Consider the following 15,360-nt stretch of genomic DNA (forward strand, 5'->3'; position numbering starts at 1 on the left):
GTATATAAAAAAGATAATGTAAAATAACCAAGTGGACTTTGTTCCAAGAATACAAAGGTGGCTTAATATTAGAAAATCTATAAAGGTAATTTACTACATTAATAGATTAAAGAAGAAAAAGCATATTATTTAAGGAGACACAGAAGAAGGTATTTGATACAAGTATATACTGACCAATGATAAACTTTTAAGCAAATTGGAAATAAAAGGGAAGTTCCTTAACCTGATAAAGAATATCTAGAAAAACATCCAAAGGAACTATTACTTGTGTAAACAATAGAAACATTTCCTTTAAAATCAGGAAAAGATAAGAATGCCCACTCTGACATTTTTTGTTCAGCCTTGTACTTACAAATTTGTTTTTCTTAAATAATTACATTTAGTAGAAGTTTATAAATAAAGAAGAAAATAAATGAATGACATACATTTGAAAAGACAGAGAAACTGTCAGTATTTGCAGATGATATGATTATTTAGAAAACCCAAAGAAGTCTACAGACCAATTATTAGTTTGCAAGATTACTGGGTATAAAATCAACAGACAAAAGTCCATGAAATTCCTAGTCACTAAAGAAGAAAACACAGACAATGAATAAATTTATGAAAGTATGCTCAACCTTTGTAGTTATCTGGGAAATTCAGTTTAAACAAAGATGGTATTTTATGCTTGTCAGATTGGCAGGTATTTTTTTTTAAATCTGATACCATCAAGTGCTGGAGAAGAGGTAGAGTAACTGGGCCCCTCATATGCTGCTTGTGGAAGTCACTGGTACCATCTAAGTTAAGTCAGAGATGCCCTAGGCTCAGCAAATTTATACTAGGACATATGCCCCTCACCAAATCTCTTCTGAGTGTATCCAAAGAGACATTTATAAGAATGCTTATGGCAATATTGTTTATAATGATTAAAAAAACCGCATAAGTGTTCATCACCAAGAAAACAAATAAGATGGTGCATTCATAAAAAAGAAGAAAATAATATGGAGTAAATAAACAGGAAATAGAAGGATATGATCCTACTTAAAATTGCAGCATTCCACCTCCCTGCCCCCCACCTATCTGACTTTATTTTTCTCCTTTGCAACTCTCACATTCTAACATATAATTTATCTATAATTCGTACGTTTTGCTTATTGTTTGGCTCACCCTATGGGAATGTACACAAGAGTAGAGATCTTGTCTGTTTTGTTCACTGATGTTCCCATGATTTGAAAGGGTACCTCATATACAGTAAGCACCCAGTAAATATTGCTGAATGAATGCAAGACAGCATGAAGCCACATATTGAAAATTTAAAGGCGTGCAAAACAATACTACTTAACACTACAGATCAACACCCCTTTGTGGTTTGGGTTACCTGTGTGAGAGAGATAGAGGGCAGTATGAGGATCAGGGCACCCAGGAGCCTCCAGCTGTCCCCTTAAGGTTTTATTTCCTAAGGTGGCCACGGAGGGGGAGCATTTGTTATTACCAGCAATGTTTGCATGACGGAAAAATTTCGCATTACAACTTGTTTTAAATAATAGGAACAATTGCACCTGCAGTATGTATAAAGTTTCTAAGGGTTTTTCCACATGATCTCATGGGTCAAGTGTGCCTATAAGACCAGCTCAGAGCAAGATGGGGCCTGGCACTGGGGTTCTTCCAAATTGCCCAAGAGGGGAAATCCCAGCCTGAGGAGGAAGAAACAGTTGCCTGGGGACACCCCTCCTGGATGAAATGGGAGGGTCTGTGAGAACTGGGGTTTGTCTGACGCTGTCCTCACTCGGGAGCTGGGGGCTTGCTGCTGGGCCCCCAGGCAGGGGCACGCTCCTCTGAGGCAGCACTGGGTTCTGTGTCAGGAGCTGCCCTAGTTCAGAATCTGAGTCCCTGTGGCCTCTCTTTCCTTGCCTGGATTATGAGAGAGTAACTAATGACCTTGTTCTGTCTACCTCAGAGGGCTGTTGGGAGGACCAGACAGCAAGGAAGGAAAATGGCCCCGACAGTATCAGAGACCAGAGTCCCAATGCAGCTTTGCATTTTCCCCTTCGATATGAAACACGTGAATGTAAACATCATCTATGTTGTTACACAATCTTCTTCTTCTCAACTTTTTGGCCACACAGAGAGGCACGGAGGATCTTAGTTCCCCAACCAGGGATCGAACTTGTGCCCCCTGCAGTGGAAGCGCAGCGTCTTAACCACTGGACCACCAGGGAAGTCCCACATGATCTTCAAAATGATAATTTTTATTGGTCAAAGAACCATCAAGGGCCCCAGCATAATTTACAGAATCACTCCCCTCTTGTTGCAGATTGTGTTTACCATTTTCCTCAACTGTAAGCAACACTACAATTGACATCTTCATGTGCTTGCATTTTGCTTTGCTCTTTTGGAATTACTTCACTAGGATAAATTCCAGAGTCACTAAGTAGTCAAAGTATGTAAATGGCTCTTACGTTGAGCTCCCATGCAAGAATGGCTTGCATTTTTGATGGGTTCTATCAAAGTGCTACTTCCAAATGGTTGGCCCTTGTGGTATGTGTAGGACCACTGTACCTTACTCCAGGAGGGGTCTAGTCCTGCTGGGGCATAATTCAAAATTCACCGAATTCAAGACTAATCCTGACAAAAGATGAGAGAAGATGTTTATATTTGTTCACCTGTTTTAAAAAATGCCCTACGTGGCAATATTGTAAATCCAGTTGGCAGCTCACTTAACTACACAGCTTCAGAGTTGCTTGTTTCTTGACATACATTTTAAAAGGTGGGAGAATTCAGACAAAATGAGACTTTATTAATATGTAACATTCATAAAATACTTACCTTGCAGATTTAAGATACTCACAAAATACTGCCACGCTGTGCTAATTTTGTCACACCATTTCCACCATGGGGCACTGTTATTTTAATTGTTATTTTTTCCCCTAAAGAAATAGGTCTTCTAACTACTACCAAGTTTGCAGCTGCAAGCCTGTAAGAGCCACCTATAGGGCAGGGAAGGAGGAGACAACGTAACATAGGCTCCTCTCTTGGAACCAGCTGATAACTATATGCTCCGATTATTAAGAATTTACTTCCTGCCAGGCATTATGCCAGGCTCTTGCGTGTGTTACCTCATTTAATCTTTGATACTATTAAATAGGTACAGTTTTCCCCCTTTACAAAAGAGGAATCCAAGGTCTGGGTCCTAGGGATGTGGCCTTTACAGACATAGCAGGTAGACTCAGAGAGCAAGGTAGAACTGATGTCAAGGGTCATGCTCCCAGTTCTGTCCCTAATTTTTGGCTCATTGCTCAACTCTTCTGGGCCTTGTCTTTGCCACCAGAGTGAGGCTAAGGACCAGGGATGGGCACTGGGCATGGTACAACCTCTTTACCTGCCCCTGCCTGCTATGGGCCCCCGGAAGAGAGAATCACTGTCTTTTCTTTACCTGCACAGAACACCAGGAGAGTCTCCATCTCAATGCTCAGCTGAGCAAGGACGGTCCACACAGACCAGACCAGCAGTGGGTTGGCACACGCTGTGTTTACAGAATCTTCATCACTCACTCAGGAGCCCCAGAACTCGGGCTTGTCATTCCCCAAACACTTTCTAAGCACCTTGCTGAACGCCGGGGAGCTGGCCTCGGGGCCAGGGAGCCCGGCTACACTCCGCCTTGTGACACAGCTGTGGGACTTGGGTAAGTCATGTCTGTGGCCTCTGACCGCAGTTTCCTCCTCTGTAGAATGGGGATGAGAATGTCTGCCTCTGAGGGTTGTTGTGAGGCCTGAGTGAGGAGAAGGTGTGACTTTGGCCTCATGAGAGGCCCTGTAAAGCGTGAACTGAAGCAGGCCCTCCAGGTGTTCTCTGGATATGACTCAGGTGCCCGCCAGGGACCTCAGCCTGACACCAACACCCCAAAGAGACCACAAGAGAGAAAGTGTCAAGCCAGGAGGGGGTAGGACAGACTTTCCCTGAGGGTTGGGAAGGGTTCTCAGAGGGCTCCCTGGAAGAGGTGGTGTTTGCACCAAAGGAAAAATCAGTCCTACTGAGTGATCAGAGCTGCCCCCTGCAGCCAGGACTTCCATTTAGAACCTGGACAGAGGACTGCCTGTAGGAGGTAAGCTCAGACTGATTCCACCCACCCACAGAGGACAGCCCCCCAATGTCTAAGGATCTCTGCCACCTGCTGTCACAATGCAGTTCATTCATTCATTTGGTTAATTTTTATTGAGTATCATGTGCCAGGCACTGCGGTCCGTACTGGAGATACGTCAGTGAACAAAACTAATCCCTTGCTCCTTTCCACAAAATTGGTGCTGAAGGTGCCCCTCCCAAAGCCAAAGACAAAGGGAAGCCCTTGAAGACTGAGAAAGCGGTGTTGAAAGGTGTCCACAGCCGCAGTAAGAGAACCCAGAAGTCACCCACCTTCCACTGGCCCAAAACACTGTGGCTCAGGAGGCAGCCCAGATATTCTCGGAGGAGCGCCCAGGAGAACCAAGCTTGACCACACCGCCATCATCCAGTTTCCCCCACCACAGGGTCAGCCGTGAAGAAGACAGACAACAGCACACTGTTCATCGTGGAAGTCAAGGCCAATAAGCATCACATTAAGCAGGCTGTGAAGAAGCTCTGTGACACTGACGTGGCCAAGGCCAACACCCTGATCAGGCCTGATGGAGAGAAGAAGGCGTGTGTTCAGCTGGCTCCTGGCTGTGAGGCTTTGGACATTGCCAACAAAATTGGGATCATCTAAACCAAGTCCAGCTGGCTAATTCTAAATACAATATTTTTATTATTAAAACAAATCCCTTGCTCTTAGAGCTGACATTCTGATGAAGAATAGAGGGAAGCTAGACAATAAGGAAAAAAATCAGGATATTTCAGGTTGGTGGTGAGTGGTAAGGAGTGACGAGAACAGAGAATGAATGGGGCATGGGTGTGATCAGGGAAGCTGCAAAGAGCCAATTTTTGAATAAGATCATTAGGAAGAACATTTCACGTAGGGGAAACAGCCTGCAGGAGTGCTGGCAGGCAGAGTGTGCAACGTCAAGGGATTCCAGGGAGGTAGGAGAAGGGAGGGAATGAGGATGGAGGGCATTGTGTGGCTCTTAATGGGACTGACAGTATTCCTGAGTTCCCAGCAAGGGTAGCAGGGAGCTCTTGGAGAGCTTCTGAGGAGCCATGGCTTGGCCCTGGTTGCCTGTGAGCAGAGACTGGAGCAGGGTGAGGTGGAAATAGGGAGATGGCCAGGGGACCACTGCAGAGGTGACCGTGTCTTAGGTGGGGTGGAGGCAGCAGAGGAAGAGAAGAAGGCAGATTCTGGCTGTGCTTAAAGGTGGAGCCAAGAGGAACTTTTGATGAGCTAGTCTACCGCCCCCCCAAAAGCCCTCCTGGGGCTGCAGGACTGAAAGGCTCCCTGTGACCTCGCCGAACACCACCTGGAAGCCTCTGCCTTCCAAAATTTATTGGGGAAATTAGACCTTAAATGCTTCATTTTCGTGCTTTTTTCCAGAAATAAAACCAAATGTAATCACTGTAAGAAAAGCTCCACCCCACAAGGTGCTGCTCCCTCCGGTGGAGGCAGGGATTAAATGAGATTTGCAGGACTGTCTTGGCTCCCAATTTAGATGCTTTCCATAAATTAATTACAGAGGCAAAGTCAGGAAGGGAGACGTGGGGAACAGGTCCTGGGGCAGCTCTTCCCTCTTCCCGGAGAGCCAGGCTGCTGCCAGCGCTGCCCTGGCCTGTGGGCTCCAGGAAGATGCTGGAACTCCCAATCTCTGCCTGAAGTTTGCTGCTGTCAGTCCCTGCGGGTACGCATTGTCCTCACGAGAAGAGGTCCTGGGAGAACATCGGGCTTTCTCCTAAGGGCAGTGGGGAGCCAGGGAAGGTGGCAGGCAGGGAGGAGACGGGACCAGATTTGCTTTTTAGAGGGAACCTCTGGCAACTCCAGGAGACTGGCTTGGAGGGGAGGCTAGGGGCCCGGAGGTCAGGTGGATGGAGAGAAGGGAAGTGGGGTCATGTAAAGAGACAGGAGTTCCCACTAATAACACACTGCCCTCCATGGGCTGCCCCTCATCAACATGGCTCTGCGCTCTGGGCCCAGGCCTGATGCCCACCTCACCTGGAGCCTGGAGCTCTTGTTGGCAGGGCCTCTTGGGGCCTAGATCAAGGGCAGTGACTCATTTCTGAACACTTTTGGCTGAATAAGGCAGTTCTACCTAAGCTATTTGTCCCTCCTCGTCACAGTTCAGGGTTTTGGCCACAAACAGTGGCAAATGAGAGAGGGATTTCCGGAGGTGGTTTATGGGACTTCTGCTGAAATAGTTGAGTGTACTTCACCTGCAGCCTGCAGGGAGATGAGCCATCCCTCCAGCTCCACGCTCTTTCTTGTGTTTTAGTCACTTAGTTGTGTTTGACTCTTTTCTACCCCATGGACTGTAGCCCACCAGGCTCCTCTGTCCATGGGATTCTCTAGGCAAGAATACTGGAATGGGTAGCCATTTCCTTCTCCAGGGATTCTTCCCAACCCAGGGATTGAACCCAGGTCTCCCGCATTGCAGGTGGATTCTTTACCGTCTGAGCCACCAGGGATATAGTTAACGCTCTTCCTTGGCTTGTCCTAACCATGGCCACCCTGGCCTTCTGGCAGTATGCCTGAGCTCCTCTCTGGTGTACCCCTCAAGCCCTTTTCCTCAGCAGAAGGAACACCTGGGCAAGGACAGGGTAAGATCCAAGCTTTTTGTGAGACCTCAGGACCCAGCTGGGGGGACACTCAATAAACATCTTCTCAGTGAGGGAACCCCTGCAAGGGTGGACACCATCGCCATTTTTCAAACGGGAATACTGAGGGTCAGTAGGTGACAGTGACCTGCCTGGGCCAGAACCTGCACATCCTGTTCCACATCACAGGGCAAGGCCACACCTTTTCCTCCAGGAAGCTGTACTCAGGTCTCCTTGGATGGTGCAAACTGATGGTTGCAGGGAACATGGAAGCCCAGCTCCCTTGCCTGGGCTTTTGAGAACCCTGACATGTAACTTACACTCCAGGGCCCCCTGGGATCAGACTAAAGTTACCTTCTGCAGGAGGAAACCAGAAATGGCACCATGTATGATGGACAGGGAAGCCTGGTGTGCTGCAGTCTATGGGATCGCAAAGAGTCTGACATGACTGAGTGACTGAACTGAACTGAACTGAACTGATCTCCCTCCTCCCTACCTCCACCCCTCCTGGATCCCAGTCCTTTCCAGGCTCATTCTGGGAGTACTTCCTGGATAAATCACTTGCATTGGAATCCTCAGCCAAGAGCTTGCTTCTGGGGAACCCTATGCTCAGCCCTGCCACGCCCACAGTCCAGTCTGCATGTGGAGTTTTGCTGCCCCTGACCTTGCAGCTGCCCTGGGCCTCCACGGCTCCATCTGTATAAAGGTGGTGCCCGGCTCCAGCCCTGTGTGAGCACTGCTGCTCTTCCGGTCCTGGATCCCTGCCTCCCAACCCTCCCCCACCCCTTGCCACAACTGAACTCAGCCATCAAGGAAAGAGGAGCCCTACCTCATGTAAGAATGAACAGTTCTCAGCTCACAGAACCAAGTATTCAGGCTGTTACAGCTCATTACTAAACCCCAGCCATGCCCTGAGAAAGATTACAGAAACAGCTCTGGTAGAAATCCCCAGCAGAAATAACCTGCTCCTGCCACAGGGAGCCCTGCAAATCTGTGGTCATGCCCCTGCTCACCTCTACCCAAGCACATTCAGGTGTTTGCAAGTCAGTGGGCTTGCAGCATCTGAGGGATGGTGCCCGCTTTTGGGTCCACGTGTAGGATTTTGCGGGCTTCCCTGGTGGTTCAGATGATAAAGAATCCGCCTGCAATGCAGGAGACCCAGGTTCTATCCCTGGGTTGGGAAGATCCCCTGGAGAAGGGAATGGCAACCCACTCCAGTATTCTTGCCCGGAGAATCCCATGGACAGAGGAGCCTGGCGGACTAAGGTCCATGGAGTTGCAAAGAGTCAGACATGACTGAGTGACTGACACACACGCACACACACACGACTTTGTACAGCTGCTGGGGGCCTTCAAGCCAGATTGTCCAATGGAGGGAACCTGAATCTGGGCAGCAAGAGGCCCAGGTTGGTCACCGCTCTGCTTGGAGCCTGCTGATGGCCCAAGCAGGTCACCATCCCCTACTGACCCTCAGTTTGAAAAATGGGGGTGGTGTCCACGCTTCCAGGGGTTCCCTCATTCATGGGGAAGATGTTTACTGAGTGTCCGCCAGGCTGGGTCCTGAAGTCTTACAAGAGGCTTGGATCCCACCCTGTCCTTGCCGTGAAGTTCCTCCTGGTTTGTGGGGACAATGGGCAGGGTAGGAGAATGATGCAGGTCAGAGGGAGAAATGGAGTCTGTTGGGCAGAGTCAAGTTAGCACATGGAGGGGCTGGCTGGTGGCTTGGGTCAGAGGAGTCGTGGATATTGTGGTCAAATGCTGTGGTGTCACTCTGTCTTGGATTTGAGGGCAACTTATGACCTTGGGCGAGTCCTTCTGCCTCTCTGAGCCTCAGTTTTCTTGAGGAATCCTAGCAGGGCCACTGTCAGGCCTGTGTGGTGCTGAAGTTTACATTGTTTCAAATCTGACATAGAGCTGAGCTCAGTGTGGATGGAAGTGACTTCCCTATACCCCAGGCTGGGGTCCTCTACTCCCCAGAAGAGCAGGCCGAGGGACCGAGAAATGGGCAGGAAGATTCCTTTGCTGGGAGCAGAGCTGCAGCAGGGCTGAAAGTCTAGGGACAATCGAGGTTTGCTGAGAGAGCTGGGTCACCCCCATCCCTCCCTGTGCTCTGGTGAGTCCAGTCCCTGGAAAGCCTGTGGGGCAGGTCCTGCTAAGCCTCCTTCCCTTTCCCCCAGCCTGCGGCTCCACACATTCACCTCATCCCCCAGACACACCTCACTGGGAGCTGAAACTCAAACACATTATCCAAGGGCCTGGGCTGGTCAAGGGGGCCCAAATGGGCCCTTTGCTTCCTCTCTGCCCAGGGTTCAGGCCCACATGGCCGTATCAGCTTTCAGCGATCAGATGCGAATCCACACAGAGGCCAAGATAGAAGCCACACTGAGCCTAGCTTGGTGTGTATCATCAGGGGACTTCTTGTCCGTCTCTTGGCCTCAGTTTCCATATCTGTATAATGGGCAAGTAAGAGATCTCTGAGATCCTTTCACCAGTCATTAGAGCCATTGTACCCTCTGGCCCAGAGAGGTAAAGGGAGCCCAGACTAGAACCCAGGCATCCTGCCCCCAGACCAGGGCTCTAGGACCATGAGCGTGAGCAGAGGGAGTCTCCCAGGTTATGGAGCTGTCAGGCCTTGAGATGACTTGGAGGAGCTAACTGCTCAGGCCTCTGGATGTCTGGAACCCCAGCTCCTAGCTTCCTGCATATGCCCCATCACCACACACCCACTTCAAGCACAAATCAGGGGTAGGCACTCCCCTCAGGGAGGAAAGGATCAGATGATCTCAATTCAGTTCTGCCCTTTATCAGCTGTGTGACCTTGGACAAGTCACTTCACCCATCTAGGCCTCAGTTTCCTCGTATGTAAATTGGGCGTACTAAAATCTGCCTCACTGGACTCTGCAGAGATTAAATGATCTCATGCATATGAAATTCCTGGCATGGATCAAACTCCAAGTGGAAATTTCCTTTCCCTGGGCCTCTTCCCTTCCTCCTGTGTCATTATTTGGCTCACTTTCCACTTCCCATCTCAGCTGCTTGTACTTCTCTTCCCCTTGGCACACGCCTAAGCTTTCCAGCCTCTAGGCCCCTCCTCATGCTAATCCTTCGACCAGGAATGCCTTTCCTCCCTCATTCCCACCATTCTCAATCTTATTGCTTTTGTTGTTCAGTTCAAATGCTGCCTCCTCCTCTGTACCAGCAGACAAGAACACAGATACAGCGGCATCGGAAGAGACAGATCTCTGCCTGCAGTGGCTTCGGGTACCTCCTGCTTGGGCCAGTCACACATGTGGAGCATTGTTCTCCCCTGCCCCGCAGTACACAGAAGTGTCCACTAGGTGGTGATGGAATGACAAAGTCGAGCGGAGATGCACAAGAAGGGAGGCCAAGAAGGGAGGCCAACGAGGCACCACCGATGTCATTCATTCACTTCTTCAACAAATGTTTCTGAACACCTGCCATGTGCAAGACTGTAGGATGACAGTGGCAAACAGAGGAACGAAGTCCCTGCTCTCAAGGAGCTTATGTTCTTGTGACAGGAGGTAAGAGAGAAAAAACACAAAAAATAAGGAAATAAAGCAAGAAAAGCCAGGATAGGGGTGAAGGCTGTTCAAAAAACACTGGGACCCACGTGTGTTCAGACTTTTGAATGAGCATTTCTTCAGGAACAGCAGGATCTGTAATCAGTGCATCACTTAGGGTCTCCGCGTGGCTGAGCTGGAGCGTTCCCCATCCCCTTGTTCACAGTGTTCTCTTCAAACCAGCAGCGTCACTTGAATCTCACAGGAAATGCAGCTTGCTAGGTCAACCCTACATCTACTGAATCAGAACCTACATTTTAACAAGATCCCCAGGTAATTCATCTGCACATTACAGTGAGAAGCTCTGCTCCGACCAGAGGTCAGGGAGTGACCTGCGGCCATGGGCCAAATCTGGCCACCTATTTTGGTACGATGCCCAGGCAAGAATGAGTCTTGCTTAAACAAATGAAATCTAGGCATTTTATGACACAAGAAAATTGTATGTACAGTACTTCAAATTTCAGTGTTCATACATAAAGTTGTATTAGCACACAGCCATGCCCATTTGCTGACGCGTTGTCTGTGGTGGCTTTCAGGCTATGATGGCCACAGCTGAGTAATGCAACAGGACTGTATGGCCCACAGAGTCTAAAATATTTACAGTTGGGCCCTTTGCAGAAAAATTTTGCCGATCTCTGCTCTAGTTCATCTCCTTGAAGAATCAGGGCAGTACCTTGTCAGAGCTCACAGGAGCCCAGTTTGTATTTCCATATTCCACATAAGGTCTTGTTGCACAGCCTCTCGTTTGGGCAGTTGAGTTGCCTTTGTCTTTTCTGGATTTGGAGTGATAACCTCACTGGAAAAGATTCATGACTGATTTATGATATAATAAAGACATTTCAATGAAATTTCTATTTCAGATGAAGCTGGTTTGGAGCCCAGAATGGGATGTGGGTACCCATGGAAACTGGGTTCTTTTTAGTAGAGTGTGCATGACTGATACGAGCCTTTTGTTGAGAAGGGAGGGAACCCTGGGCTCCTGAGAAAAGGAGAGGGCTTCATAGGCCAGCACAGGGAGCTGGAAGGAGACCTTCTGGCCATAACCCACCCACAGAGTGAGGGGTCCTGACCCTGCGGGGTGCTCTGAGGCTTTGGGACGGGCCAGCCGTTGAGACTTATCTCAAGTCACCAAGTACTTGCCTGCTGTGTCTCCAGTAGGAGTTTTGGGGTCTTGCAAGGGTGTGGGTACCGAGGGGGCACAGCAGAGAGGACAGCGGTCAAGGTCTGGACTCTGGGTAAGGAAGCAGCTCTCCCCGACTCTGCCGCATCCATGGTCCCCACTGTCCTCGTGCTTGAGGGCAGAGCTCAGCCTGCCGCAGCCCCTCCCTACTCAGACCAGCTGCCCAGAGCGGCTCGCAGCTCCCCTTTGGGGCCCATGCCTCCCACATCAGGACCTTTGCTCCTGCTAGAGCCGGCCAATGACCGCAGTGCCTCCCTCTGTCCCCAGCTGCCTCTCCAAATCCTCCCCATGATTCAGGGCCCCACTCAAAGTCTGCTCCTAGAAAAACTTTCTGGTTTCTCCCAAGTTAGTTTCTCTGCCTCCTTCAGCACCTTGAACCTTTCTCAAAATTCTTCTATCTCTTCTCAGCTGCTGGTTGGGGAACAGAGGGAATAAGAGCACAACCCACAGTCATATATACTTAGATTTAAACATCATCTCATCCACTTATTAGTTGTGAATGCTTGGGCAAGTTTCTTAACATTTCTGAAACTGTTTCCTCATCTGCAAAAAGTGAATAACAGCACCCACCACAGAGGGTTGCTGTGAAAATTGAATGAGATAATACAGATAAAGGACAGCCATGGCCACACAGCTGGCACTCAGTAAATGTTAGCTCTCCTAGCATGTTGGAATAATATTATTACTAGTTGTTTGTTGAATAAACAGCTGAGTGGCATTAATTCTGAATCAGAGATCTGATCAGCACCCAGGGACACCTGTGCTGCACCCAGTACTGGTGGGCACTTTTCTATATGGTGCCTCTTGCAGACTTTCGCTGTGGCCTCTGAAGCAGCCACTCTCCCTGCCTCCCAGCCTGCAGCTGTCCCCGCGCTGTTTGATATTCAGGTGTCTCTGGAAGCATGCTGGGCTGTGTCACTCTGTGCCTGAGTGGGTGTGGGGAGGGCAAGTTTACAAGGTCAGCCCTGGGGTGCTACAACGGGACTCCAGCCCAGAGGACCAAGGCTGGACTCTAACCATGGCTGGGGGGAACAGTGGAGGAGAGAGGGAGACACGCCCCCAGGTCAGCTGGGCAGGGCTCAGGAGGGTTACTGGGTTGGCTCAGGCCCTTAAAGTTCCAGGTTCCAGAAGGCAGGAATAGGGAACAGCCTCAGAAATTGGGCAGAAACCAGATGACCAGAACAGAGGCCCAAGAGCCAAGTAGACCCCTCAGCCAGGCTGACCTGATCCAAGACCCCTGGGCTCTCTGCATCCCCTGACCAAGGGTAGGAGGGGTCCAGGGCTGGAGCAGGGGAAGGCACTGCAGGGGGCGCATGGAGAGTGAAGCCCCTGAGGACAGGGAGGCAGACAGTGGACATGGGAGTGGCTGGGGCCCATTCTCTTCCACTGGCCAAAGAGTGAGGATGAACTTTGGTCCAATTTATCAGCATTTCCTGCGCACCTCCGAGGCCCTGGCCCTGGGTTCAGCACACACCAACCACCATGACAGGGAATGGCTGTCCCTATTCTGTGGTTTTGGAGAAGGCAATGGCACCCCACTCCAGTACTCTTGCCTGGAAAATCCCATGGGCAGAGGAGCCTGGTGGCCTGCAGTCCATGGGGTCGTGAAGAGTCAGACATGACTGAGCGACTTCACTTTCACTTTTCACTTTCATGCATTGGAGAAGAAAATGGCAACCCACTCCAGTGTTCTTGCCTGGAGAATCCCAGGGACGGGGGAGCCTGGTGGGCTGCCGTCTATGGGGTCGCACAGAGTCGGACACGACTGAAGCGACTTAGCAGTAGCAGCATTCTGTGGTTTGGAAACCAAAGCTCAGACAGAAGCGCTTTGCCAGATGCCACCTGGCCAGTACGCGGCCAAGGCAGATCTTGTGAGCCGGCCTAGTTCTCACAGAGCCTCACACACAGTCCTGACCCCCTGCTTCTAGGCCCTCAGGGGTGTCCTCACCCACCTCTGGGTACGAGGCTGCGTAACATGACCACAAACCTAGTGGTTTCCAGCAACAACACCCCTTGACTATCTCACAGATGACCAGTCACATACAACTAGATAGAAAGTTCCACAAAGCAGGAGATCCAATTTAGAAATAGACCCTAAAAGACCCACATTTAGTATATGATAGAAAAAGATGGTTTATTTCATAAAAGGTGTTGAATAATTTGCTATCTGAAAAAATAAATGGATCAAAATTTCAGTAAAAAATTAAACCGCAAAGGTACCAAGCCTAGAAAGCATTATACACACACACATGTATATGTGTGTGTGTATATATATATAAAACTCCATGTGAAAAAGATTTTTTTGTGAAAAGGCAACTTTAAAACATAGCCCCCCCAGCTCTTCCATACTCTTCCCATCAAGAAGTGGGGTCTCTGTCACCTCCTGATTCTGGGCTCAGCAACCATGTGGCCAAGAGAATATGGCAGAAGTGAGGCAGTGCCATTTCCAGGCTCAGGCCTTAAGTGCCTGAGAGCTCCCTGTTCTGTCTCTTGGAACGGCCCAGGCTCCAGGCTGTGAGAACGTGCAGGCCACAGGCCGGGGGCCCTGCAGAGGGCCCAGCTGATGGCCAGCCTCAACAGCTAGGCACTTGAGTGAGGAAACCGTCAGCTCCCTGCGGCCCAGCCACCATCCAACTTCTCAGGAAAATCAGCCTGAACGAGACTCTCTTACTGAGCCCAGCCAACCTCCAAAACCATCAGAGGTAATAAGGGAATGATTGTTGTTGCTTTAAGCCACTGTGTCTTTAGATAATTTATTATGCAGCAATAGATACACTGTGATACACAGTGTGTGACAAAACCTAGAAGCCACAAGAATAAAAATGTCTTCATTAAAAATAATTAACAAAATCATAAGACAAAAAAAAACCTGGGGGAAAGACCATATTTGTAACTCATTATAGACAAAGGACTAATTTCCTAATGTACAAATAGTACCTACAAATCACTAAGGCAAAGATGCCCAGCTCACCTGAGTAGGCAAAGAATATCCATAGATAGTTTATGGAAAAGGAAATGGCTCTTAAATGTATGAAAAGTGCTTAACTTGGCTCAAAAGAGAACTAAATTAAAATTACAATAAGATGCCATCAAGATACAATAGGATACCATAGAGTGACACAGGCCTCCTTCTGGGCCTGTCTCTCCTTCCTGTCTGGGCCTTGAAGAGGCAGATTGGATTCAGATTAACATCCACAGAGAAGAGGCCAACAGGTAGGGCTTTTGCCTTCTAGGAGCTCCCAAGCCTGGGAGCAAGTATGCGAACAGCCTGTGGTAGAGATGAAGCCGGCAGAGCTGAGGGATAAGTCTGGGCCCCTCTCACTTGCTTACTCAGCATGTGCACCTCTGACCAGCTGCTATTGCTGGGGTATGGGTTTCCTTGAATGTGTTACTATTTATTAAGCACTCGTGACATGTGTTATCTTGTGTGGTTAGGCCATTCACGGTGCTAGGCTCTTTTCTCTGTATATCTGCTGCTGTATATCTGGTCCCTGCTTCACAGACTATCCGATCCTCTTAATTAGAGGGCTTAATTAGTCCCTGGTGACTGATGGGCCCACCTGATGCCAATTCCCTCCTGCAAATGGTCGCCTTCTCCCTCGGGTAGTAAAGACTGCTGCAATGTCCTGCCAGCATCTGTTTGGCAAGGTGTGGCTCCAGGACCCTTTGTATATGATCCCTGTCAAATAAACCACTGATGTATCTGTCTCCAGGCTCTTTCTTCAGTTTCGAAGCTAGACAACTACAAGGCTTGTAGGCCTGAGGGGTGCAGCCCAACATACCTGCTGTTTGTAAGTACTGTACATAGGCATCCTCTCAACAAGCCATGAGGCAGGTAAGTACTATTACACCTATTTTACAGATGAGGAAACTGAGGCATGTAGAAGGTTAGGACTTGTCCTTAGTGGGTCA

The 15,360-nt window shown here is 49.1% G+C and overlaps 1 pseudogene; it reads left to right on the top strand.

Moving 5' to 3' along the window:
- LOC128052068 (60S ribosomal protein L23a-like) overlaps positions 1-4,717 on the top strand; it is a 32,502-nt pseudogene extending 27,785 nt beyond the window's left edge.
- The last annotated feature ends 10,643 nt before the right edge of the window (positions 4,718-15,360 follow it).

Source organism: Budorcas taxicolor, chromosome 8, assembly GCF_023091745.1.
Source record: "Budorcas taxicolor isolate Tak-1 chromosome 8, Takin1.1, whole genome shotgun sequence".
Lineage (NCBI taxonomy): Eukaryota > Metazoa > Chordata > Mammalia > Artiodactyla > Bovidae > Budorcas > Budorcas taxicolor.